The 27,270-nt window shown below is 40.7% G+C and overlaps 1 long non-coding RNA gene across 1 annotated transcript in view; it reads right to left on the bottom strand.

The window, feature by feature from the left end:
- The window catches only part of LOC116569062, a 161,512-nt gene that overhangs the window by 6,902 nt on the left and 127,340 nt on the right, over positions 1 to 27,270 (bottom strand). The window contains exon 6 of the long non-coding RNA XR_004276839.1: positions 4,343 to 4,545. This is a non-coding gene — a long non-coding RNA (uncharacterized LOC116569062). The remainder of the gene's footprint in view (positions 1 to 4,342; positions 4,546 to 27,270) is intronic.

Here is a 27,270-nt window from a genome sequence, read left to right as displayed (position 1 = left end):
TGGGCATGGCTTCTTAGGAGGTTTTCCCAGTGGGACTGAAGACACCAAGCCAAAGAGGGTGGCACTTTGTTGACTGGTGAAAAGGGATTCTAAAGTGACCAGTAGATTCATTCAGTTTCTTAGAGGTGATGAAAATCTAAAGTTCCCTGGAATTCCCTTGCTCCCCTAAAATTCAGACTGGATTAACAGAACTCGATCATCCCTGAGTTTTGTTTGTTTTTTGGTTTGTTTTTGGGGTTTGGGTTTTTTGTTTGTTTGTTTTTTTGTGTTTTTTTTGCCAATGAAACTTATTTTGTCGATACAGTTGCAATGATGATGCAAGTGTTCCTGGGTCCTGAGCATCCTGAGAGGACCAAGAAGGGCCTGTGAATCCTTTGATTAAGATGGCACATAGGCTGGGTCGCCTGGGTGGCTCAGTGGGTTAAAGCTTCTGCCTTTGGCTCAGGTCATGATCTCAGGGTCCTGGGATCAAGCCCCACATCGAGCTCTCTACTTAGCGGGGAGCCTGCTTCCTCCTCTCTCTCTGCCTGCCTCTCTGCCTACTTGTGATCTCTCTCTGTCAAATAAATAAATAAAACCTTAAAAAAAAAAATGACACATAGGTATTCTCCTCCATCAGACTTGGTCAGGTTTGGCATTTTATATCTCATGAATGGTTTCTTGGCTAGTTTTTCCAGAGCTCTGTGCTATGCTGCGAAGGTTGCCATGATCCTTGAACCTGAACAAGCAAGTGACAAATCCACTAAGGTAAGGTGCTACTCATGCTGAAAACTACCTGTGAGGAGGGGGGGGGTCTTATTTCATCATTTATGATTCATTCAACAATGCTTTGACCAAAACGCCATGTCATAGGTTAGCAGAGGATCTAATGGGAAAAAACGGGGGCAGGGAACTTGCTCTTTCTGTACCACCCTGTGTTTGGGGACAGAGGAATGGGGATGTCCTCAGGGGACACTAACTGTGTGCCTGTCTTGGAAGCTCAGGGGGATGGTTTGTCAAAGGCTGAGAGTTTGGTGGCTCTGGGTAAGGCCCATGACGAGAACTAGTCCTGGAGGGAAGGCAAAGGTCACCAAAGGTCATTCCAACACCCTAGACATGCGGAGGGAGGAGAGAGCATGAACAAATTTGTTCTTTTTGGGATTTGAGTTTAGGGAATCTTTTTGTAGATTAAGTTTTGGCTGTTGCATGCTCAGAGATATGAAAGTCCTTTATAGTTAACTTTTATTTTAGCAGGAGCTTGGGTCCATTCTGGAAGCGAAGGGTGCGGGTAGACAAGAACAAAGTGTTGGAGTACGATCTACATGAACGTTGCTGCAAATATTCTGTGGCTCATCCTCTAGGGCCTGGGCCTACGGTCCCAGAGAGGGAGCTTCAGAGGAACTACACCCCCTGGAATGTTGACGAGAAGCTGCTCTACTCCCTTTCTAGCAGCAAAAGCAATTCCGGAAGTAGACAGTTTGGAATTGGAGGCGACAGCCACGTGAGGCGCTTTTGTCTTCAGCCCATCATCTCTGGTCTCACGCTCTGGATTGCTCTTTCAGAGCGCTGCACCGATGGGAAGTCCCGCAACCCCACAGGCAGGACGGGCTGGTGGTGACCCCCATCAGAGACGAGCACATGGGCTTGAGAGTGGTTTCAGTTACTTGCTTTGGGTGGAAAATTTGCCAGTGCTGCAACAGAACCAGGTCTCAGACTGCAGGGTGTTGTGGTTTCTCCCCAGCAATCATGACTTTCTGTCTCCTGTGTGTTTCAGCTGTGCCTTCTGTTTCTCTACACCCATCTCTCTTTCTTGTTTTTTTATCCCCCCTACATACTTACCTACCTATTTCTATCCATGTAGGAAAGGGCCTACCATGCAATTTTTTTTTTAAGTTTAGTCTATTTTATTTTTTATTTTTTGAGAGAGAGAGAGAAAGATAAACACACACTGTTCACCGTGTGATTGGTGGCAGGGGTGGGAACAGAGGGAGAGAGAGACTCCACACTGAGCACAGAACCCAACATGGGGCTCTATCCCACAACTCGGAGATCATGACCTGAGCCAAAATCACGAGTTGGACGCTTAACCGCCTGAGCCACCCCAGTGTCCCAAGCAAGTTAGTCTTTTAAACAGGGGATACAATTGACTGCAGGACAATAACCAAATTGCTATTGCTGGTAAAACATTTCTTTAATTTGAACTAAATTCAGAATTGTCATTAATTTCCTTAAAATCTGAAATGGGTTATCTGTCAAGATGGAAGAAATTAGTGATAATTCAATGAAAGGGGACAGTTTTAATTTATTTAAAAAATCATTTAAGGGTGCCTGGGTGGCTCAGTGGGTTAAGCCTCTGCCTTCGGCTCAGGTCATGATCTCAGGGTCCTGGAATCGAGTCCTGAATTGGGCTTTCTGCTCAGCAGGGAGCCTCGTTCCCCCTTTCTCTCTGCCTGCTCTCTGCCTGCCTCTCTGCCTACTTGTGATTTCTCTCTCTCTGTGTCAAATAAATAAATAAAATATTTAAAAAATCATTTAAGAACTTTAGACATTAACAAGCCCATGCAGTTCATGTTTGCTGCTGTATATAAGCAATTAATGCACTAAGTACTCTGTCCATTAAAGGCAGTTTAGTAGGGTCTCCATTGGGAAACACTTTATAGGTTATTTGTTTGAGTAACTCTGTGTACTAGAGTATGATGTTATTCAGTGAAAATGAACTTGAGAAGACAGGCTATTGTTAGAAATTGTTATTCTATCATGGACTTGAACCAGACTCCAGCCTTTATTATCAGAAGAGGAAAAGGAAGCCAGGAAGTAACACCATTTGGCCTCCAGGGAATACATGAAGCTCTTCTGCATTAAGTCACCCCATACCCTGTCAGAGGAATTCTAAAGTGAATGGATCTGAGAACAAGAGGATTTAATAACTCCCAGAACTTAGATGTAGAGAATTTTGAGCAACAAGGAAAAAGGTTTTGATTTCAGGTCAGAATGGAAAGTTCTGTTTTTCTTTTCCCTCTCTGCAAATGTGCTCTCCTTTCTCCTGGCACTATTTCTGAAAAAAGGGTGAGGGGCTGCTTCCTCCTTCTACCTCCAGGAACCTACTGATCAGATTCGGATTGCACCTCCCACTTCCTTGCTTTTCTTTGGCACAATATCCCTTGGAATGGCTTTACCTGGCCATTTGCGTGGCAATAATTCAAGGGTCAGAATACGAGTCTGGGCCTAAGGGGAATGCACGGAGGGAGTGACTTCGTCAGCTTTGCCCCTTACTTTCATAGCTGCCACATTTAAGAAGTGAGACACTGAGCTTCCGTGAAAGGTTTCATATCAGGTCTGGGCCCACAGTCCCACCTAGTCATGAGGTGACACTTTGCCTCGGTGTATGCTGTGTGTGTTGATCTATGCTGCATTAATTATCTATTGCTACATAACAAATTATTCTAAAACTTAGTGGCTTAAAATATTAAACATGTATTGATTTACGTGGGTTTTGTGTGTCAGAACCTAAGCAGCTTACCTGGGGGTTTCTAGTTTGGATATCTCACGAGGTCACAGTTACAGTGTTGGCTAGGGCTGCAATCATCTGAAGGCTGGACTGGGGCGAGAAGATGCATTCCAAGATGGCCCTCTCACATGGCTGTTAAAACAACATTCGTCTCAGTTGTTGCCAGCTATTGGCTGGAGTCCTAAATCCATATCACCTCAATCTCTCTACAGGGCTGTTTAATTGAGTGCCTTCCTGACATGGCAGCTAGCATTCATTCAAAGTAAGTGATTCAGGAGAGAAGAGAGAATGAATGAGGAGAAAACTGCAATGCCTTGGGGTGTGTGGGTGTCTCAGTTGGTTAAGCATCTGCCTTCAGCTTGGGTCATACTCCTGGAGTCCTGGGATTCAGCCCCATATGGGGCTCCCTGCTTGGGGGTGGTGGTGAGGGGGGAGTATGCTTCTCCCTCTGTCTGCTCCTCCCCCTGCTCCTGTTTCTCTCTCTCTCTCTCAAATAAATAAAATCTTAAAACAAAACAAAACAAAACAAAAGATGTCTACCCAGCACCTAAGTTAAAAAAAAACAAAAAGAAAAGAAAGATGCAATGCTTCTTAGAACCTAGCTTCAGAAGTCACACACCATTGCATCTCTTTGTTAGAACCTAAGCCCACACTCCAGGGTAGGGACATTAGGCTCTGTCTTTTGAAGGGAGGAATACCAGGGTAATTGGTGGATGTACTCTAAAAACTACCACACGATCCAAAGACTGCTACTGCTCACCAATCTTTGTGTGTCTCCTTCTGTGTTGGGCACCCAGCTATATTTTATATCCTTACTCCTTTTTGTCACCTTTGATTTTGGAGTCAGACCCTTACCTTTGAATCCATGTATGTCATGGACTCCATGTATGTCAGCAGAAGTGATGCACATTTCTCCCAGTCCTGTCTTCTCAGAAGCCCTTCCACAGTGGCCTTCAAGGCAGGTTGAAGATGTTGCCTCTGAGCTCCTAGCATCACAGGCTGAAAGGAGTCTTGGTGTGACGAGTGAAATGGCTCTGTTGTCTGCAGTAGTCTGTAATCTGAGGACATAAAACATTTTAATCATGTTAGATGCAGATTTCTGGGTTTATCTCTTATAGCAACTAGATTTATTTACTCTGATAGGATATCTTCAAGAGGGACTTAAGGAAATGATGTAGGATATGAGCAGGGATGTAGGATAACTATGTAACTTTTTATATATTATCATGGAAAAATTTGGGGAAAATGTAAAATACAACATTAGTGGTAATTTAGGGATAGGCTTTAGTTATTCTTAATACTTGCTTTTGTGGTATTTTCCAAACATTCTGGTGTTTGTCTTAAAAATATAACTTATTATTTTTATTAAAAATTTGTATTGAAGTATAATTGACATGTAACATATTTGTTTTGGGTATACCATATAATTCAATATTTGTATATATTACAAAATAATTGCAGGAATAGGTTTAGTTAATGTCCATCTTCATTCATGGTTACAATTTTTTTCTCTTGTGATGGGAAGTTTTAAGGTCCACTTTCTTAACAACTTTCAAATTCGCAATACAGCATTATAAAATCACCATGCTGTACATTTCATCCCCATAAATTATTTTATAACTAGAAGTTTGTACCTTTTAACCCCCTTCACCCATTTAACCCATTCCCCACCTTGCCTCCAGCAGCCTCCAATCTGTTTTGTGTATCTAGGAGCTCATTTTTTATTTGTTTGTCTGTTTTTAGAGTCCACATATGTGTGAGATCATATGATATTTGTCTTTTTTTGTCTGACTATTTCACTTAGCATAATGCACTCAAAGTCCATCCATGTTATTGCAAACGGAATTATTTTTTATGGCTGAATAGCATTCTGTTGTATATGTATATAGACATACCTACATACATACCTATATACCACACATCTTTACCCATGCATCCATCAATGGACACTTCCAGGGTTTCCCTATCTTGGCTATTATAAATAGTACTACAGTAAACATGGGAGTAAAAATATCTTTTTGAGTTAGTGTTTTTGTTTTCTTCAGATACATACTGAGAAGTGGAATTGTTGGATCATATGGTAGTTCTATTTTTAATTTTTTGAGGAACTTCCATACTGTTTTCTGTAGTGGCTGTACCAATTTGGAATCCCACTAACAGTCCACATGGATTCCCTTTTCTCCATATCCTTGCCAACACTTGTCTCTTCTTGTCTTTTTGATAATAGTAATTCTAATAGGTATGAGGTGATACCTAACTGTGGTTTTGATTTGCAATTCTCTGACCCCTAATGATATGACCATCTTTTCATGTGTCTGTTGATCTGCTTTGGAAAATGTCTATGCAGATCCTCTGTCCATATTTTAAATCAGATTGTTTAGAGCTTTTGCTTTTGGGTTATAGGAGTTCTTTATTTATTTTGGATATTGACCATTTACCAATAACCCTGACAATTATCAGGTATATGATTTGCAAATATTTTCTTGGTAGGTAGATTTCTCTTTCTCTTTATGATTTCCTTTCTTGTACAGAAAGAAGCTTATTTGCTTGATGTAGTCCCACTTATTTTTGCTTTTGCTGACTTTGTTGTTGGAGTCAGATCCATGACTTCTTATATTTAAAAAAGCAAAATATTAATTTTATAAAGATAATGAGTCTTTATTTCTATTCTTATTTTTAATACTATTTTTGTTTTTTTCTCTCACTTTGATGACTTATTTTCTTTAACTTTTTGACATCCAGTGATAAAGATGAAGCTCTTACCTACTCAAGAAGGCTAGTTACATGCTCCTCTTGTCACCCCTACCTCCGCCAAGACTCTGCAGATAGTAAAGATTTATAACAGGAGAGGGCTAAGTCAGAAGATCTGCTTTGTGTATACTTCTGTAGCATAGACCAGGCAGGAGGAAGAAGCCAGTATCTGATGTATTAGGTGGGCATAGTTGATTAGAAATAGCTATTTATGGTTCTAATTCAGTCTTGGTTTTGCTTTTACATTTTGTAATTCCTTCCTTTTCTGTATTTTTTTTTCCCTTTCCACAAGTTCCTCTCATATTTATTCTTTCATCTCATCTCTTCTGTCCTTGTAGTTCCCTGTTCCTATTTTCTGGAGGTCATGCCCTCCGTTTCTTTTTGAAGATGCCAAAACAATGTCTTTTAAAATTTTCCTTTCTCCTCCTTCCTTCTTTCTTCCTTTTCTCTTTGATTGTTGATATATATATACTATTCTAAGGTTTCACGAAACATTACCTTTTCCATATGCTTCCGGATATTTTATGAATCACCTTGTGTTTTTGTTTGTTTCTGCATATTTTAATAGGAAAATATCTTTCCAGGCCAACAGAATATGCTCAGCCTAGAGGGTGTCAAAGAAATTCCAAGAGGAATAAGAAAGGGACCTGCCTCCTGGGCCTACCATCCCAACATTTATCATTACATCCTAACTAATAGTCATAGTGCCAAATATTAACCTTACACCAGAGGGAAGAATAGAGCATTCCGAGGGTATAGAGGGGGGGCAAGTTACCCTCCCTAGAGACATCAGAGAAGCTTGGAAAAGAAGGGTAAATTTGAATCCTGTTGTGATGAATGAGTCATAACTCATTCAGCAGAGTACAGGAGAAAAGAGTACATGCAAAGTGGAGATGAAGAGAGCAAGTAGTTTGGGATAGTGATAGTACAGGGATGTCCAGGGCCAGGAGATGACTGAAGGGGGATAGGCAGAAGGCCATTATGAAGAAACTCATGACTCATACTGATGATTTTAGATTGTACTTGCAGGTCAAGAAAGGACCAGCTGTTGGGTTTTAAGTAAGGGGATGATATAAAGGGTTGTGCATGTGAAAAGCTCATGGGAGCATGCTGGCAGTATGAAGGAAGGCTCCCAAAGGCTGCCACTGCAGATGGGGTGCTTTCCCATACTCCCTGGGGGACTCCTGGAGACACAAGTGTCCCTGGGCAAGATGCTACCAGTTATCGTGAAAATGTGTTTTAATGGTACCTCTTTCAAAAGAATCCAATTAACCATTTTCCTTCCTTCTATTTAAATATAAATATTTATGTTATGTGAAGTATGTAAAATAGCCCTGGATTGCTTTCTCCCATTAAAAACATGTTTTATGTGCTCCAGGAAGATGGCAGAGGAGTAGCAGACTGAAATGAAATCAGGTCACAGGAGTTCAGCTAGATAGTTCTCAAACCATTCTGAACACCTACAAACCCAACAGGAGATAGAGAAGAAGAGCAAAAATTCTAGGAACAGAAAATCCACCACTTTCTGAAAGGTAGGACGTGTGGAGAAGTGAATCTGAAGCGACAGGAAGATAGACCATGGTTGGAGAGGCCAGCTCCCGGGAAGTGGCAGAGCAGCAGAGCACAAAATCAGAACTTTTAAAAGTCTGCTCCACTGAGGGATACAGCTCCAGAGGTTAAGTGGGGGTGGAGCCCTCAAGGGGACAGTGTGGTCTTAGGTCCCATGGGGTCACTGAAAGATCAGGTTGTCTGAGTGTGGCAGAGCTCACAGGTATTAGAGAGGAGCAGCTGACTACAGAGACAGAGCTGAAGAGTGAGCTTTCAGCCCGGGGTTATCCTAAACTGTGATCTGTAGCACAGTTGGGGCACTGCTCTTCAAGTAGGGTCCCCACAAGTGGCAGATCCAGGGAGACTTACCTTCCTCCTCTGGAGGCAGGAATCTGCTGGGTTTGGAGACTCCAAATGGGGCCGTGTACCAGAGAGAGAAACACTCGGTCACAGGCTGGCTGAGCTTGAAGCAAAGCTGGAGACCTGGGAGACGGGAGTGATTGAGAGCTTTTCTCTGAGGGCGCACTGAGGAGTGGGGCCTTGAGGTCTCGGCTCCTCTGGGCCAGGGACTGGGAGGCCGCCATTTTCATTCCCGTCCTCCGGAACTCTACGGAAAGTGCTCAGGGAAAAAAAGCTCCCAAGAGCAAGCGAACCCAAGCAGATTACTTAGCCTGGCCCCTGGCAAGGTCGGTGCAATTCCGCCTCGGGCAAAGACATTTGAGAATCATTACAACAGGCCCCTCCCACAGAAGATTGGCAAGAACGTTCAGCCAAGACCAAGCTCACTAATCAAGGAGAAGAGTGGAATTCCAGAGGAGGGGAAAGCAAAGCATGGAATTCACGGCTTTCTCTCCATGATTCTTTAGTCTTGGAAAGTGAAATTAAATTTTTTTTTAATTTTATTTTTTTCTTATTCTAATTTTTTTAAACTTTTCCTCTTTCCTCTTTTAACGTTTTTCAACTAGTTTATCTTAACAATACCTTAAAAACACCTTTTTAAAACTTCATTATTATAGTCATATTTTATCCTTCATTTTTTGTATTTTTAAACTTATTTTTTGTATACATACAGGGTATTTTTATTTCTAAAAAATTTTGGTATACAATCTCTTCTAATAAGATCAAAGTATACCCTAAATCTAGCACAGGACTTTGTTCTAGTCTCCAGCCTGAGCACATTCTCTCTTCCCCCCACTTTTTTTTTTCTTCTTTCTTTTTCCAACCAACTTCTCTTATCAATTCCTTTTTTAAAGTAGCTTTTAATTTTCATCTTTATAGTAATATTCTATCGCTTCATTGTGTTTACCCTTATTTTGTATATATATATGTTTTTCTTTCTTTAAAATTTTGGGAGGTAGTTTCTTCTAAGAGACCAAAATACACCCAAAATCAAGTGGGTGACTCTGTTCTATTTACCAGTTATATATATATATATTTTTTTAAATATTTTGAATATTTTAAATATTTTAATATTTAAAATATTTTAAAAATATTTTTAAAATATATATATATATTTAAATTTAGTTTTACCCCCTTTCTTCTACCTGAGTTTGGGGTCTCTTCTGAATTGGTCAACGTACATTTTTCTGGGGTCTTTGCCACCATTTTAGTATTTTATTCTCTCATTCATATATTCTTATCTGGATAAAATGACAAGGTGGAAAAAGCACACACACACAAAAAGAACAAGAGGCAGTACCGATGGCTACGGACTTAATCAATACAGACATTGGTAATATGTCAGATCGAGAGTTCAGAATGATGATTCTCAAGGTGTTATCTGGGCTCAAAAAAGGCATGGAAGATATTAGAAAAATCCTGTCTCAAGAAATAAAAGCCCTTTCTGGAGAAATAAAAGAACTAAAATCTAACCAAGCTGAAATAAAAAAAGCTATTAATGAGGTGCAATAAAAAATGGAGGCTCTTACTGCTAGGATACATGAGGTAGAAGAGAGAATTAGTGATATAGAAGACCAAATGATGGGGAAAAACAAAGCTGAGCAAAAGACAGACAAACAACAATTGGACCACGAGGGGAGAATTCGAGAGATAAGTGATACCATAGGATGAAACAATATTAGAATAGTTGAGTTCCCAGAAGAAGAAGAAAGAGAAAGATGGGCAGAAAGTATATTGGAGCAAATTATAATAGAGAACTTCCCTAATACGGCAAAGGGAACAAGCATCAAAATCCAGGATACACAGAGAACCCCCCTCAAAATAAATGAAAATAGGTCCATATCCCATCATTGAATAGTAAAACTTACTAGTCTAAGTGACAAAGAGAAAATCCTGAAAGTAGCTCAGGACAAGAAGTCTGTAACATACAATGGTAGAAATATTAGATTGGCAGCAGACTTATCCACAGAGACCTGGCAGGCCAGAAAGAACTGTCATGATCTATTCAGAGCACTAAATGAGTAAAATATGCAGCCAAGAATACTATATCCAGCTAGGCTATCATTGAAAATAGTAGGAGAGATAAAAAGTTTCCAGGACAAACAAGAATTAAAAGAATTTACAAACACCAAACCAGCCATACAGGAAATATTAAAAGAGGTCCTCTAAGCAAAGAGAGAGCCTAAAAGTAAACACCAGAAAGGAACAGAGACAACATACAGTAACAGTCACCTTACAGGTAATACAATGGCACTAAATTCCTATCTTTCAATAGTGGAAATGGGGTTAAATGAATTGGGGCTAAATGCCCCAATCAAAAGACACAGGTTATCAGAATGGCTAAAAATCCAAAACCCATCAATACACTGTCTGCAATAAACTCATTTTAGACCCAAAGACACCTCCAGATTTAAAGTGAGGGAGTGGAAAAAAATTTACCATGCCAATGGACATTAAAGGAAGCTGGGGTTGGAGGAGTCAAGATGGTGAAGTAGCAGGCTGAGACAACATCAGGTAGCGGGAGATCAGCTAGATAGCTTATCAAACAATTCTCAACACCTACAAATCCAGTAGCAGATCAAAGAGAAGAAAAGCAGCAATTCTAGAAACAGAAAATTGACCACTTTCTGAAAGGTAGGACCGGGGGAGAAGTGAATCCAAAGAGATGGGAAGATAGACCACAGGGGGAGGGGCCACCTCCTGGCAAGCGGTGGAGTGACAGAGCACAAAATCAGAACTTTTAAAAGTCTGCTGCACTGAGGGATATCACTCCAGAGGCTAAGCTGGGGTGAAGCCCAGGTGGGGACAGTGTGGCCTCAGGTCCCGTGGGATCACAGAAGGACGGGGGTGTCTGAGTGTTGAAAAGTTCACAGGTATTAGAGCAGGGAAGCCAGCTACAGAAACGGAGCCAAGGAGTGAGATCTCAACTCGGGGTTACCTTAAACTGTGATCAGTGGCACAGGCCACTGCTCTATGAGCAGAGACCCCAGAAGATCTGGGGAGACCCCCACTGGAAGAGCGCAGGGATCTGTGGGGTTTGGAGACTCCAGGCGGGGTTGTGTGTCAGAGACAGAGATGCTTGGTCACAGGCTGGGTGAGCTCAGAGCACAGTGATTGAGCGCTTTTCTCTGAGGGTGCACTGAGGAGTGGGGCCCTCTGGGCAGAGATTGGGAGGCTGCCATTTTCCTTCAGTCCTCTGGAATTCTACGGAAAGCATTCAGGGAACAAAAGTTCCCAAAAGTGAACTCAAGCAGATCACTTAGCCTGGCCCTTGGTAAGGGCAGTGCAATTCCACGCTGGGCAAAGACACTTGAAAATCACTACAACAGGACCCTCTCCCAGAAGATCAGCAAGAAACCCAGCCAAGACCAAGTTCACTTACCAAGGAGAACAGCAGAATTCCAGAGGAGGAGAAAGCAAAACATGGAATTCATGGTTTTCTCCCCATGATTCTTTAGTATTGCAAAGTTAATTTTTTTGATTTTATTTTTGTCTTCTGCAAAAAGTTTTTTTAACTTTTATCCTTTCCTCTTTTAACATTTTTAAACTAGTTTATCTTAACAATACTTTTCATTAAAAAAAAATCTTTTTTGAACCTTCATTATTACAGTCACATTTTATCCATCATTGTATCTAACTTTATTTTTTGTATACACATAGGGTTTTTTCTTCTAAAAAATTTGGGATACAACTTCCTCTAATAGATCCAAATATACCCTAAATCTAGCATAGGGCTTTGATCTAGTCTCCAGCCTGAGCAAATTCTCTCCACTTTCTTTTTCTTTATTCTCCCAACCAACTTATCTTATCAACTCCTTTTTTATTTTTTATTTATTTATTTTTAAAGATTTTATTTATTCATTTGACAGAGAGAAATCACAAGTAGATGGAGAGGCAGGCAGAGAGAGAGAGAGAGGGAAGCAGGCTCCCTGCTGAGCAGAGAGCCCGATGCGGGACTCTATCCCAGGACCCTGAGATCATGACTTGAGCTGAAGGCAGTGGCTTAACCCACTGAGCCACCCAGGCACCCCTTTTTTAGAAATTAAAAAAAATTCACCTTTATAGTCATATTCCATCCCTTCATTGTGTTTACCCTTATATATGTTTTTCATTCTTTAAAATTTTGGGAGGTAGTTACTTCTAAGAGACCAAAATACTCCCAGAATTAAGTGGGTGACCCTGTTCTATTCACCAGTCTAATATATATATATATATATATACACACACACATATGTATATATGTATAATTTTTTCTTTTTTATATTTTTTCTTTTTAATTTTTTTTTTCCTGAACTTCTTTTTACCCTCTCTCTTCCCCCCATGATTTGGGGTTTCTTCTGATTTGGTTAAAGCACATTTTCCTGGGGCCTTTGCCACCCTTTTAGTATTTTATTCTCTCATTCATATATTCTTATCTGGCTAAAATGTCTAGGTGGGAGAACTCACCATACAAAAAAGCAAGAGGCAGTACCAAAGGGTAGGGACCTAATCAATACGGACATTGGTAATACGTCAGATATAGAGTTCAGAATGATGATTCTCAAGGTGCTAGCTTGAAAAAGTCATGTAAGATATTAGAGAAACCCTCTCTGGAGAAATAAAAGCTCTTTCTGGGGGAAATAAAAGAACTAAAATCTAAAGAAAGCTGGGGTTGCAATTCTTTTTTCAGATAAATTAGATATTAAGCCAAAGACTATAATAAGAAATGAGCAAGGACCCTATATCATACTCAAAGGGTCTGTCCAACAAGAAGATCTAACAATTTTAAATATCTATGCCCCTAACGTGGGAGCAGCCAACTATATAAACCAATTAATAACAAAATCAAAGAAACACATCAACAATAATAAAATAAGAGTAAGGGACTTTAACACCCTCCTCACTGAAATGGACAGATCATCTAAGCAAAAGATCAACAAGGAAATAAAGGCCTTAAATGACACACTGGGCCAGATGGACATCACAGATATATTCAGAACATTCCATCCCAAAGCAACAGAACACATATTCTTATCTAGTATGCATGGAACATTCTCCAGAATAGATCACATCCTAGGTCACAAATCAGGTTTCAACTGGTACCAAAAGACTGGGATCATTCCCTGCATATTATCAGACCACAGTGCTCTGAAGCTAGAACTCAATCACAAGAAGAAAGTTGGAAAGAACTCAAATACATGGAGGCTAAAGAACATCCTACTAAAGAATGAATGGGTCAACCAGAAATTAAAGAAGAATTGAAAAATTTCATGGAAACAAATGATAATGAAAACACAACGGTTCCAAATCTGTGGGACACAGCAAAGGTGGTCCTGAGAGGAAAGTATATGCCATAAAGCATTTCTCAAGAAACAAGAAATGTCTCAAATACACAACCTAACCCCACACCTAAAGGAGCTGGAGAAAGAAGAGCAAAGGAAGCCTAAACCTAGCAGGAGAAGAGAAATAATAAAGATCAGGGCAGAAATCAATGAAATAGAAACCAAAAGAATAGTAGAGCAAATTAACGAAACTAGAAGCTGGTTCTTTGAAAGAATTAATAAGACTGATAATCCCCTGGCCAGACTTTTCAAAAAGAAAAGAGAAAGGACCCAAATAAATAAAATCATGAATGAAAGAAGAGAGATCACAACCAACACCAAAGAAATATAAACAATTATAAGAACATATTATGAGGAACTCTATGTCCACAAATTTGACAACCTGGAAGAAATGGATGCACTCCTAGAGATGTATTAACTACCAAAACTCAATCAGGAAGAAATAGAAAGCCTGAACAGACCCATAACCAGTAAAGAGGTTGAAGTGGTCATCAAAAATCTCCCAACAAACAAGAGCCCATGGCCAGATGGCTTCCCAGGGGAATTCTACCAAACATTTAAAGAAGAATTAATACCTAGTCTCCTGAAACTTTTCCAAAAAATAGAAATGGAAGGAAAACTGCCAAATTCATTTTATGAGGCCATTATTACATTGATCCCCAAACCAGACAAAGACCCTATCAAAAAAGAGAATTATAGACCAGTATCCTTGATGAACACAGATGTGAAAATTCTCACCAAAATACTAGCCAATATGATCCAACAGTACATTAAAGGATTATTCACCATGACTAAGTGGGATTTATTTCTGGGCTGCAAGGTTGGTTCAACATCTGCAAATCAATGTGATACAATACACTAATAAAAGAACAAGAACCATAAGATACTCTCAATAGATGCTGAAAAAGCATCTGACAAAGTACAGCATCCTTTCTTGATCAAAACTCTTCAAAGTGTAGAGACAGAGGGTACATGCCTCCATATCATCAAAGCCATCTACAAAAAACCCACAGCAACTATCATTCTCAATGGGGAAAAACTGAGAGTTTTTCCACTAAGATCAGGATCATGGCAGGAATGTCAATTATCACCACTATTGAATATAGTACTAGAAGTCTTAGCCTCAGCAATCAGACAACAAAAAGAAATTAAAGGCATCTGAATCAGCAAAGAAGTCAAACTGTCACTGTTTGCAGATGATATAATACTTTATGTGTAAAACCTAAAAGACTCCACTCCAAAACTGCTAGAACTTGTACAGGAATTCAGTAAAGTGTCAGGATATAAAATCAATGCCCAGAAATCAGTTGCATTTCTTTACACCAACAACAAGACAGAAAAAAGAGAAATTAAGGAGTTGATCCCATTTACAATTGCACCCAAAACAATAAGATTCCTAGGAATAAACCTAACCAAAGAGGCAAAGAATCTGTACTCAGAAAATGATAAAGTACTCATGAAAGAAATTGAGGAAGACACAAAGAAATGGAAAAACGTTCCATGCTCACGGGGAAGAACAAATATTGCAAAAATGTCTATGCTACCTAAAGCGATCTACACATTCAGTGCAATCCCTATCAAAATACCATCCATTTTTTCCAAAGAAATGGAACAAATAATCCTAAAATTTATATGGAATAAGAAAAGACCCTGAATAGCCAGAGGAATGTTGAAAAAGAAAGCCAAAGTTGGTGGCATCACAATTCCGGACTTCAAGCTCTATTACAAAGACAGTATGCTACTGGCACAAAAACAGACACATAGATCAATGGAACAGAATAGAAAGCCCATAAATAGACCCTCAACTCTATGGTCAACTAATCTTTGACAAAGCAGGAAAGAACGTCCAATGCAAAAAAGACAGTTTCTTCAACAAATGGTGTTGGGAAAATTGGACAGCCACATGCAGAAGAATGAAACAGGACTATTTCCTTACACCATATACAAAAATATACTCAAAATGGATGAAAGACCTCAATGTGAGATAGGAATCCATCAAAATCCTTGAGGAGAACACAGGCAGCAACCTCTTTGACCTCAGCCACAGCAACTTCTTCCTAGAAACATCATCAAAGGCAAGGGAAACAAGGGCAAAAATGAACTATTGGGACTTCATCAAGATCAAAAGCTTTTGGACAGCAAAGGAAACAGTCAACGAAACCAAAAGAAAACTGACATAATAGGAGAAAATATTTGCAAATGACATATCAGATGAAAGGCTAGTATCCAAAATATATAAAGAACTTATAAAACTCAACAGCCAAAGAACAAATAATCCAATCAAGAAATGAGCAGAGGACATGAACAGACATTTCTGCAAATGAAGACATCGAGATAGCCAACAGACACATGAATAAATGTTCAACATCACTCGGCATCAGGGAAATACAAATCAAAACCACAATGAGATACCACCTCATGCCAGTCAGAATGGCTAAAATTAACAAGTCAGGAGACGACAGATGCTGGAGAAGATGCGGAGAAAGGGGAACTCTCCTACACTGTTGGTGGGAATGCAAGCTGGTGCAGCCACTCTGGAAAACAGCATGGAGGTTCCCCAAAAAGTTGAAAATAGAGCTATCCTATGACCCAGCAATCGCACTACTGGGTATTTACCCTAAAGATTCAAATGTAGTGATCCAAGGGGCACACGCACCTGAATGTATATAGCAGCAATGTCTACAATAACCAAACTATGGAAAGAACCTAGATGTCCATCAACAGATGAATGGATAAAGAAGATTTGGTATATATATATATATATATATATATATATATATATATACACACACATACATATACATACGTATGTATGTATACACACACACACACACACAATGGACTACTATGCAGCCATCAGAAATGAAATCTTGCCATTTGCAATGATGTGGATGGAACTAGAGGGTATTATGCTGAGCAAAATAAGTCAATCAGAGAAAGACAATTATCATATGATCTCTCTGATATGAGGAATTTGAGAGGCAGGGCAGGGGTTTTGGTGGGTAAGAAAGGAAAAAAACGAAACAAGATGGGATCGGGGCGGGGAGACAAACCATAAGATACACTTAATCTCACAAAGCAAACTGAGGGTTGCTGGGGGATGAGAAGGGTAGGGACAGGGTGATTGAGTTATGGACATTGGGGAGGGCTTGAGCTATGGTAAGTGCTGTGAAGTGCGTAAGCCTGATGATTCATAGACCTGTACCCCTGGGGCAAATAATACATTATATGTTAATAAAAGTAATTAATTAAAAAACAGCTTTTATGTGGTTGTACCTTGCTTATGGGCTTCCTTTGGCTTTGAATAATCTGACAGTCTCCTCAGTGGTTAAGATGCTGAGAAGTGTGTTATTTCGCTTTAAAACACTTCCAAATCAATTTCTGCTCCTGTGTCTCCCATGTTCTATCCTCTGGACTTTGGAGAGATTAACATGCAGGTCAGCTTGTGTCTGTTGCCTTCTCTATGTCTCCTGGGACCTAAGAAGGTGTGTAAGCCTGCCAGTCCCCTTTCCAGGACCTTGGATTCTTGGTCCCATCATGACATCTGCCAGGCTGTGTTTGTTCACTGGGGCTTTTGGCAGCTCCAGTTGCTTGTGAAAATGAGATGATTTATGTAAGACAAAGAAATGCTGCCAAAATGTCAGGATTTGTGCTGTGTCAGGTATCTGCAGGTGTTCTGCACCAAGCAGTAGTGGGAAAGTCATTAGCAATTACTTCACGGCAATATTCTTGGGGGTGGGGAGGTTAAATCTTTTCTCTAACAACCCCTGTTTTCATAGAAGCACAGATGCCAAGAGAATGTCTGTGTTCCTTGTCCCTGAGGGATTCTTTCTATGGTGGAGATGGCGTGATGCCTCTCCTGTGAGGATCCTTGTTCTACAGGCTGCTCAAAGGCGGCAGAATATTTCTTGGAATTATAGAAGCTAGTGAGTAAGGAATAATCAATGGGGCAAAAGGAATCCCAGGAATATATTTCTCTGAAGAATGCTATGGGCACTTTCACTGCGTGGATATTTCTCTTAATTGTTGAAGAGATCTGTTTGGATCTTTATGGCCTATACTAGTCTGCTAGCGCTGCCATAACAAAATGTCACAGACTGGGTGGCTTAAACCATGAAAATCTATTTTCTTGTAGTTGTGGAGGCTGGATGTCTAAGCTCAAGGTACCGCTGGGGTTGATTTGTGGTAAGTCCTTCTTCCCAGTTTGCAGATGGTGCCTTGTTGTGTCTTCCCCTGGCCTTTCCTTTGTGCACATACAGAGTGAGAGGGTGCTTTCTGGTACCTGTCTCTTCTATTTTTTTTTTTTTTAAGTTTTATTTATTAGAGAGAGAGAGTGTGAGAGGGAGAGAGGGAAGGAAGAGGCAGAGGGAGAGAGTGTCTTAAGCAGACTCCAGCCCCAGTGTGGAGCCCAACGAGGGGCATCTCACAACCCTGAGATCACGACCTGAGTGGAAACTGAGTCAGATACCCCACTGACTGTGCCACTTAGGCACCCTTGTCTCTCCTCTTTTTATAAGAACACTTGTCCTATTGGATTAGGGCCCTGTCCTTATGACTTAGTTTAACCTTAATAACTTTCATAAAGGTCCTACCTACAAATATAGTCACAGTGGGACTAGGGTTTCAACATATAATTTGTGGGAGAGGGGAAAAAAATTTCAGTCCATAACATGGCCTGACTAGGAAAATGAACACAGAGTTTGGAAACCGAGAAGGTCAGGGATTGAGAATTTGATCTTAGACCTCAGAATTAATTGGATTCCTGTGCATTCTTCTGTAGCAAACCCAAGGGCAGACTCTACCACCTCTTCAAAAGGTTTTGCCTAGGAAAGGATTCCTGGTATGCCTTTGGCCTTGGCAGGGCCAAAAGGAAAGGCTGCTTAGGAGAGAGGTGTGTCTTAGAACACTTGAGTAAAAAGGCTAGACTAGAGAAATTAGGCTTTTTTATTTTTTATTTTTTATTTTTTTAAAGATAAAAATTCATCCCTCTCTCAGCTCATGGCACTCTTCAAAACCCTTTCTTTCCTGGTATCTAATGTTCTCAACGAACTCCAAGTGGCCTTCTGACAATCCAAGGACCTTCTCATTCTTGTCCCCATCTTCCCTTGCCTTGTGAGGTAGAGAGATTTTATTTTATGACACAATGACATTCTCAAGGAAAATGCTGAAACACCCCCAAGCAAGAGACCATTCTCATCCCTTGTTTCAAGGGGCTATATTTGCCTTTGGGGGGGGGCAAGCAGAAGGTGGAAGCAAACACATTTCTACAGAAACACCCACACACTGAATCAAAGGCAGTATTTCCCAAAGGGCATTTTGTGAAACTGGGCCCCCCAAAGTATTCTGGGAGGAAGGATTTATGTGGACTAGTACTTGAGAAAATAGAGAATATTATTTTCTTTCCATAGAGATTCATATCCCCAAGAGCAAAAACAAGAAACACTGCATAAACAACAACAACAAAACAACCTGTTTAACTTTTCTTAACCAGAATTTCCTTCAGTTAAGTGACCAGATAAGTAACTCTTCTTTGAAGAGCAGAAACTTCTTTGGAAAATATTACAGGTTTCTTCTGGTCATGTTGGGAATGGGATGCCCTAAAGAGCCAAAATCACAAGATAAGGTCCTGTGGTCACGCAATTTATTCCCTCCCAGAGAGTCCTTCAACAATCCCAAAGAAATGGAAATCCATGCTCATTTTAACCATTGTCTGCAACTTCCCTTCCTAATGCCATCCATTGTATTCATCATCACCTTCTTCTGCACATTGACTCTAAGTCTGCAGGGAAAGTGTTTCTTTTCATTTTTTCCTAAACTTAGAAAAGGGACATCAGGTCCCCATCAAGTTACTAAGTAAGAAACTTTAGCATAATTGAAATTGAAAAACATGATTGCATGGTGACCCAGGTATCTCCACCTATGCTAAACAAGGCCATCCTGGCCTTTCTTCAGGGCTATGCTATTTGCTGTATTTCCTTAATACCTGTCTATGCAGCCTCACCTACATATTGGGGCAGTTACTAACATCAGTCTTGCCTATTGCCAAGGTTGGTGACAATGATTAATAAGGTGAAGTTCAAAGAAGCACTGTTTATTTGGAAAGAAACTGTAAAACAAAACAAAACAAAAAGGTGGTGCTATTACCCTAAGATATTTGCAGGGAAAAGCAGAGTCTAGAGAGGTTTCAAAGTCAAATGCAAACCTTGAGTCTTGTTCTAGAAGCAGAGGGAGGACAGTGAGTGCTGGAGAAGGTAGAGCTCTAGAGAATAAAAGTGGAGAGTGCCTACTGGGGACTGGTCAGTTGCCCAGTTGACTGTCTCATCAAAAAGACTTGGCCTTGCTAAAATCTTGGGGACACTGGGATAATTTAAAACTACGTTGGAATTTAGAGTCCTCAGGGAAATAATAAAGGAGAGAGATACTCTCTTGATTTATACCCTGACTGTAAGATGGTTTTGGTAAATTGGGGGAAATATGGTGCTGTCCTATGAGTGACAGTAGAAGCAACATTAACAAGCCTCATCCAAGGTGTCCAGAACAGAATTGAAGAGAAGGTCCATATCATGTGTTAGTAACCATCATGTCCTTTATGTCCATGACATTTCAAAGGATTCCTGAAGGGGGCCTGGCTGATTCAGTTGATGGAGTGTGTGACTCTTGATCTCAAGGTTGTGAGTTGGAACCCCACATTGGGTGCAGAGATTACTTAAAATCTTAAAAAAAAAAAAAAAAAGGATTTATGGAAATAAACAGATTCTGGGGAAGCTTGGCAGTGAGTACATTCCTACAGTAGTGAGTAGGAACAAGTGCTAACGAAAGAATAATCATTACTGTTAATTTGACCTCACTCTGAACTTCAGCCTTTACTCTTGCAGCACGTCAGCACCTTTTTTTCCAGAGCACGACCGACACACCTGTTACAAGAACCCAACATTCCTGCTGTCTGCACGGTGTTCAAGAGCATTTGCTCTAAAGCTATGCAGCCGTATTCAAATCCTGATGCTTCTACTTACTACCTGTGTGAGTTTGTGCAATTCCTTATCTGTAAAATGGGTAAATAGCAAAGCAAAGACAAAAATTCAGTGGTGTTCTGAGGGTACACAGAAAAGGGGCAACTGATTGAGATGGGCATCTGGAAAATACTCTTGAACTGATCAGTCCTCAGGAGGTAGTGAAGAGGTAGAGAAGGAAGCCTGGGAGGAGAGGTTGGGGTCAGATCAGAGGGGACTTAGGACACTATCTGAAAGGGTTTACATAAACTCCGAACAACCCTAAGACATACATACTCTTCAGCTATGGAGTTGAAGCTACCTAAACTCTAAGAACATGTTTCTGTTTCTGTCTATAGATACACCTAGATGAAAAGAGTTCCTTATTCATGACGCAATAGAGTCCTGCACTCGTCACCTGGAGTGTGAAATGACAGGAGCTAAACTGGCCTCTACATCTTTCCAAGTCAGAAGGACTAAGGAACTTCCTCAGGCTTTCATCTGTCCGCCCAGCTTCCCATCCACAACCAATTTATCCACCTCTCCATGCCACAAACACTGTCTGCTCTGAGTGAGGCCCTGTCTGGGGTACTGGAGATATAGATATGAATAAAATATGCTGCCTGCCCCCAAGAAGTACACAGCCAGGTTTAAGGGAGGTACATACCAGCAGACATGCCACGACCAGTAGGCTAAATGCTTGGGAGAGGTTGGAGTAGAGAGTGATGGGGTCCCTGGGGGAGGCTGGGGAAGCTTCACTGAAGGGGGTATTTGAGATGGGTCCCGAAGGGCGAGTAGGTGTTTCCTGGGACTGGCATCTTGAATGTGAATTGCATGTAAAATAAGATAATATTTAGTTGTGTTGACTATTTGTTTTCATGGCAAAGGAGAGAAATGAGCTAAAATTTGCTCAGAGCCCACATGTGTCAGATACTCTACAAGGTGCTTCTTTAAAAATCTTCTCATTTTACTCTTAATCCGCTGTGAGGTAAGCACAAGCTTTTCTCCTTTTACTGAAGAGGAAACTGAGGTTCAGAGATAAATAAGTTGACTCAAGTTCTCGCAGCTAGAAAATGGCTCAAAGAGGGAAGAAATGTGGCTTAAGGCTTTCTATTTGGGTTTAGAAATAATAATAACCATTTGTTGGTGAGATTGAGAGTCACTTATGGTTTGTCTCCCTCCCAATGCCATCTTGTTTCATTTATTCTTCTCCTACCCCCTTAACCCCCATGTTGCATCTCTACTTCCTCATATCAGGGGGATCATATGATGGTTGTCTTTCTCCGATTGACTTATTTCGCTAAGCATGATACCCTCTAGTTCCATCCACATCATCGCGAATGGCAAGATTTCATTTCTTTTGATGGCTGCATGGTATTCCATTGTGTATATGTGCCACATCTTCTTGATCTATTCATCTGTTCAGCAATGTCCACGATAGCCAAACTATGGAAAGAACCTAGATGTCCATCAACGGAGCATTCTGTTCTTAATAAGACCTCCCCTCAGCAGAAACCAGTTAACCAGAGCCTAACCAGGTGGAGTTTATCAGAGCCCAAGTGACCTGGAGAAAGGAAATACCCAACTAAATCTGGCTCTGCCTTCCACATAGAGACAAAGAAATACCTAATGCTGGTCCCCTTTGGCCTTCCATGAAAGAGAGGAATATACAATGCCAGCCACTTTTGTTATTTGGTCCATGTTATGATGGGTACTGAGAAGAATTTGTGAAGTTCACAGTCCAGAGGCAGAGGTTTACTAAAAGACTGAGACCTAATCATAGGAGTATAGAAAGCTGGCTTTCCCCACACCTCAGCACCGCATTACTAAAAAATAAAAAATAATTTAAAAAATCAACATTGTATAAAAGGTCAAAAAAAAAGTTTGAAGAGACAGAATACATATCAGAACAAGGATCAGATATGTCAGGGATGTTGGAAAGATCAGATCCAGTATTTAAAACAACTATGGCTAAAATGGTAAGAGTTCTAATGGATAAAGAGGATTGTATGTAAAATCATATGGGCAATATAACACAGAGAAGAAAATTTTGAGAGATCCATACAGAAATGCTAAAGATAAAAAAATACTATATAGAAACAAAGAATGTTTTTGATCATCTTATTAGCAAACTGGACATGGATAAAAAAAGTATCTCTGAGCAAGACAATACCTACATAGAAACCACCAAAACTAAAACAACAGAAAAAAAAAAAAGACTAGAAAAACAAAATATTCAAGAACTGTGGGGGGAAATTAAAAATAAAAGTAACATATGAATAATAGGAATACCAAAAAAAGAAAGAAACAGAAAAAAATTTTGAATAGTTATGAAGAATTTCCCCCAAAATAATGTCAGATAAGAAACCACAGATCCAGGAAACTGATAGAACCCCAAGGAGGATAAATGTTAAAAATACTAAGCCTAGGCACATCATTTGCAAACTACAGAAAATCAAAGATATAGAAAAAAATCCTGAAAGAAGCCAGAGAAAAAGAACACCTTAACTATAGAAGAACAAAGATAAGAATTATTTCTTATTTCTGAAACCATTCAAGGAAGATGAGTAGAGCAAAACATTTAACATTGAGAGAGAAAAACAATACTAACCAGAATTCTATACCCTATGAATGATCTTTCAAAAGTGAAGGAGAAATAAATACTCCCTTAAAAAGAAAAAGAAGAAAAGAAAAATTAAGAGAATTTGTTAGAAGAGACAAGTGAAGATAAAACTTCTATTTTTCTTATTCTCAACTGATCTGACAAGTTTGTTCACAATAAAAATAGTGCCAGTGTAAAAAAAAAAAAAAAAAAAAACCATTTGTTGAGCACTTTCAATGTCTTAGCAATGGTTCTAAGCACCCCACATGTACTAGTTCATATAATTCTTACACTCACCCTGAGAGGTATTGCAGTTATGATCATCTCCGTACTATAAATGAGCACACTGAGGCGGAGGTTGAAATAACTGGTACTGGGGAACCCAGGTGGGTCCGTTGGTTAAGTGTCTGATGCTTGGTTTCAGCTCAGGTCATGATCTCAGGGTCCTAGGATCCAGCTCTGAGCTGGGCTCTGCGTTCAGCGGGAAGTTTGTTTCTCTCCCTCTGGTCCCTTCCACCCACTCCCAACTGCTTGTGCATGCTGTTTCCAAAACAAATAAATAAATCTTTAAAAAAGAAAGAAAGAGAGAGACAGAGAATGAACGAACTGGTACTGCGCCATTCAGTGACCAGGCAGTCAGGACCCGAACCCAGGCAGTCAAGCTCCGGAACACCTTCTCCTGACCTACAGTTACAGACCAGACAGGGGTCAGAAGAGCCCAGGTGATCTCACCCTATCTGCCCCTCCCGCCTCCAGCCCACGCTTGTCTTTCTAGCCCAGGGAACATGGCAATTCAGGTCAAAGCAATTCATGGTAGATACCAAGGGATGTTTCATGGATAAACACAAGTCACAAAAGTAGAATCTGGGGGAAATCTGAGGGGAATCTGAGCGGGAAAAGTGTACGTGTGTTCGTAACCATAACTGCAGTGATTTACTCTTGCAAGAAATCTGATGGGGTTTACGTACAAAAAATGTCTGAGGCTGCTTTTTTCCCATCACATTCTTTTTCCTATTAGTGCCCCACAACCAGTCCAGACTCTAAATGAGGAACAAATGTCCTAGCTCATCCTATACCAGGAGCTGTTTTGTTCCTAGGAATGTCAGCCCAGTGTTGATCCACAAGTCATCTATCACAACTACATGCGACGGCTTGGTAGGGGGTTAGCTCTGGCCTGAGCCTGGACTGAACTGACATGTCTTGGGAGTGAGGCCAGGACTTAGTCGGCTTTGGGAAACACTGAATTTGGAGTGGTGCTTCTTCAACTTTAATTCGGCCATGAATCACCTTGGGGTCTTGATAAGATGCAGACTCTAATTCAGTTAAAGTCTCTCTGGGGAGAGGTCCAAGATTCTGCATTTCTGAGAGCTCCTAGGTGATGCTGATGCCAGGGTCCATGTTAGCAGCCTTGAGAAAAGCTGATATAGGAAGGAGGTGAAAGAAAGAATAAGAGATGAACCATGATACAGTTGTTCCACGATATAGTGGAAGTCAAGCCATCCTGCCCATTTCCCTAACCCATGACAGTTCCCAGAGCTATTGAATAGCATGCCATAATAATTAATATTCTTGATAAGACAGCTTTCTTTTGAAAATCAGGTCATTATCTTCTGGATTATGTACCGAATAAATTTGAAAGGTGTGAAATATGTGGTACAAATATTTCCATCAAGAATTGTTAAAAACAATAAAAAAGGGGGGAGTTGCAGGTAGTGAACATCTGTTAGAGGGAAAAAAAAATACTCCTGCAGATTTCCCAAAGGATTACATAAATAAAGCATTACCTAAACTTATAAAGCTGTTTCCTAAGCTCTTGTGGTGCCACGGGTTCTGCTGTGGTGAGATAAAACTCCGAGGAAACAACAGATGTTCCTCTTCCCCTCACTTTGCTTGTTGCCCCCAGCTCTCCACCCACTGAGTCATCCACTGCTCTGGGAGAGGACGGGTTCAGAATCCGTCGAGTTTCTGAAGAGAGCCAACCACTTTGAAAGCCTCTGGTAATAGAGACAGAGCCAAGATTTTTGAGAGAAAAAGTTCCTTGAGTTTTTAGGGAATAGGGAAGGATTTGGGATGATGGAAGGTCTTGTTTTTGTCGTGTGGGGGATTTGAGACCAAGCTTGATTTGCTCGGAAGAGGAAGATGCTGAAGGAAGACACCACGGAGACTCCCCTTGAGTCTAGGGGCACCTCAGAGCGTCTTCCTTTGGCGGGAAGTATGAAAAGGTGGCAGGGCCATAGATCAATGTGGGGGAGTGCGCTCGACATGACATGGTGTGACAGAAAAATCTTTGCATCTCTTGCCCTGGATCTGTTGCCATTCTAGGGAGGTACAGGAAGTTATAAAAAAAAAAAAAAAAAAAAAGAGGGGCGCCTGGGTAGCTCAGTCATTAAGTGTCTGCCTTCCGCTCGGGTCATGATTCCGGGGTCCTGGGATCGGGCCCGCATCGGGCTCCCTGCTCAGCGGGGAGCCTGCTTCTCCCTCTCCCACTCCCCCTGCTTCTGTTCCCTCTCTCGCTGTGTCTCTCTCTGTGAAAGAAATAAATAAAATTAAAAAAAAAAAAAGTTGCCTCTGCCCCTCAGAGGGGCTCACAGGTGGTGGAGCTGCCATGCAGTTAGAACAAAAATAATCAGCGCTGTGGGTGGCTCCCGAGAGCAGAGAGCAGAGGAGGAGTTCAGCTATTTCCTCAGTGGGTACCGTGGAGAGGGATGTCTAAGAACAAAGATCTAATAGGACAAGTAACACCGTCATGACGTCAGCATACAGCAGGCTATATGGAGGATGAGGAGGTAGGGCCCTCTCAGGGCTGTGTAAGTGCCCACGTCCCAGGAACTAACTTACCTCCAAGGAGAGGGGGAGAAACAAGGGCCAGGTGGTGAGTGGGGTAAAATATTATATTGGCCATTTACTTAAAGGAGAGCCTGAGGAAAAATCCAGCAGGGAAAGATTTACCTTGGAATGGAAAGTTTTCGATTTTTCTCACCCAGGGAAAATTGGGGTTTGAGAACAAAATAAAACACAATTATGGCAAAACAAAGTTTCATCTTTATACACCCAAGTTGGGGACTCCAAATTTTGCACCTGAAAGACAGTAAGTGCTAAATAAATGCTCATTTTGATCCCATAGGCTTTTACTGAACTCCTAGGATGTGCCAGCCCTAGTTCTGGGTGCTGGAGAGACAGAAGTGATCAAATAAGTTCCCGCTCTCTTGGGAGCTGGGGTGAGACAGAAAGGAAACATCTGTATGCCACGTGTTGAATTTTATGGAGAAAAGTCAAATACGGCAGGGGAGAGACGAGTGTGTACTTGTGTGTGGCGTGTGCATGCGTACATTGCTGGATGTGTGTGTGTGCATGTTCTCTTGCAGGATTTTACATCAGTTAGTCTGGGAAGACCTCACACAGATAAGGCACTGTTTGAACAGAGACCTAATTGCAGGGAAAGACAAACCAAAGCACTCTGGGGAAAGAGGATTCAGGTGGAAAAAAACAACAAACATCAGGTCCCTGAGGTCTGAGCAGACTTGAATGAATGAACGGCTCTATTTCCCCTTCAAAATATCATGAATCCTCTCTCCCCCAAATTTATTACTTGGTGTTACCTATTTTTGAACTTTTCTTCTGTGACTTGATATTTTTTTCCTTGTGTAATATGCAGGTTTTGAGATTCATGCACGTTGACATGCTGCTGAAATTCATTGATTTCCCCTGCTGCAACCTATTTCAGTGAAAGAGCACAGCATCATTTATCCATTGTGTTGCTGATGGGCTTTTGGGCGGCTTCCTGTTCGTTCACTATAAACATTCTTGCATGTGTCTCATGCAAAAGTTTCTCTTTGAGGCCAGGCTTCCTGAACCGTCACGGCACACAGAGAAAACAGTGATATTTGCTCAGCACCCTGGGAGAAGCTGAAGGGAATTTGGGGGTACCTCCATGATTATTGATGAAAAAAAATAAATTTTTCTATATTACATAAGTAGGCTAAGAAAATGAATTTGCATAAAACTTCCACGTACTCTCTAAAAAACTAGGTTTTATGTGTGCAGTTTCTGGCCAAGATTTTAAATGATGATCTTTAAAAATTCTTGACAGAAACAACCTTGTTCACAAGGTTAGGAATAAAAAATTCAAAACCATGTAATAATAATTCAAAAATGATATTCAGAGAATCAAAA

The sequence above is a fragment of the Mustela erminea genome, chromosome 11 (genome assembly GCF_009829155.1).
Source record: "Mustela erminea isolate mMusErm1 chromosome 11, mMusErm1.Pri, whole genome shotgun sequence".
Classification (NCBI taxonomy): Eukaryota; Metazoa; Chordata; class Mammalia; order Carnivora; family Mustelidae; genus Mustela; species Mustela erminea.
This window is presented reverse-complemented; position numbering and strand designations above follow the sequence as displayed.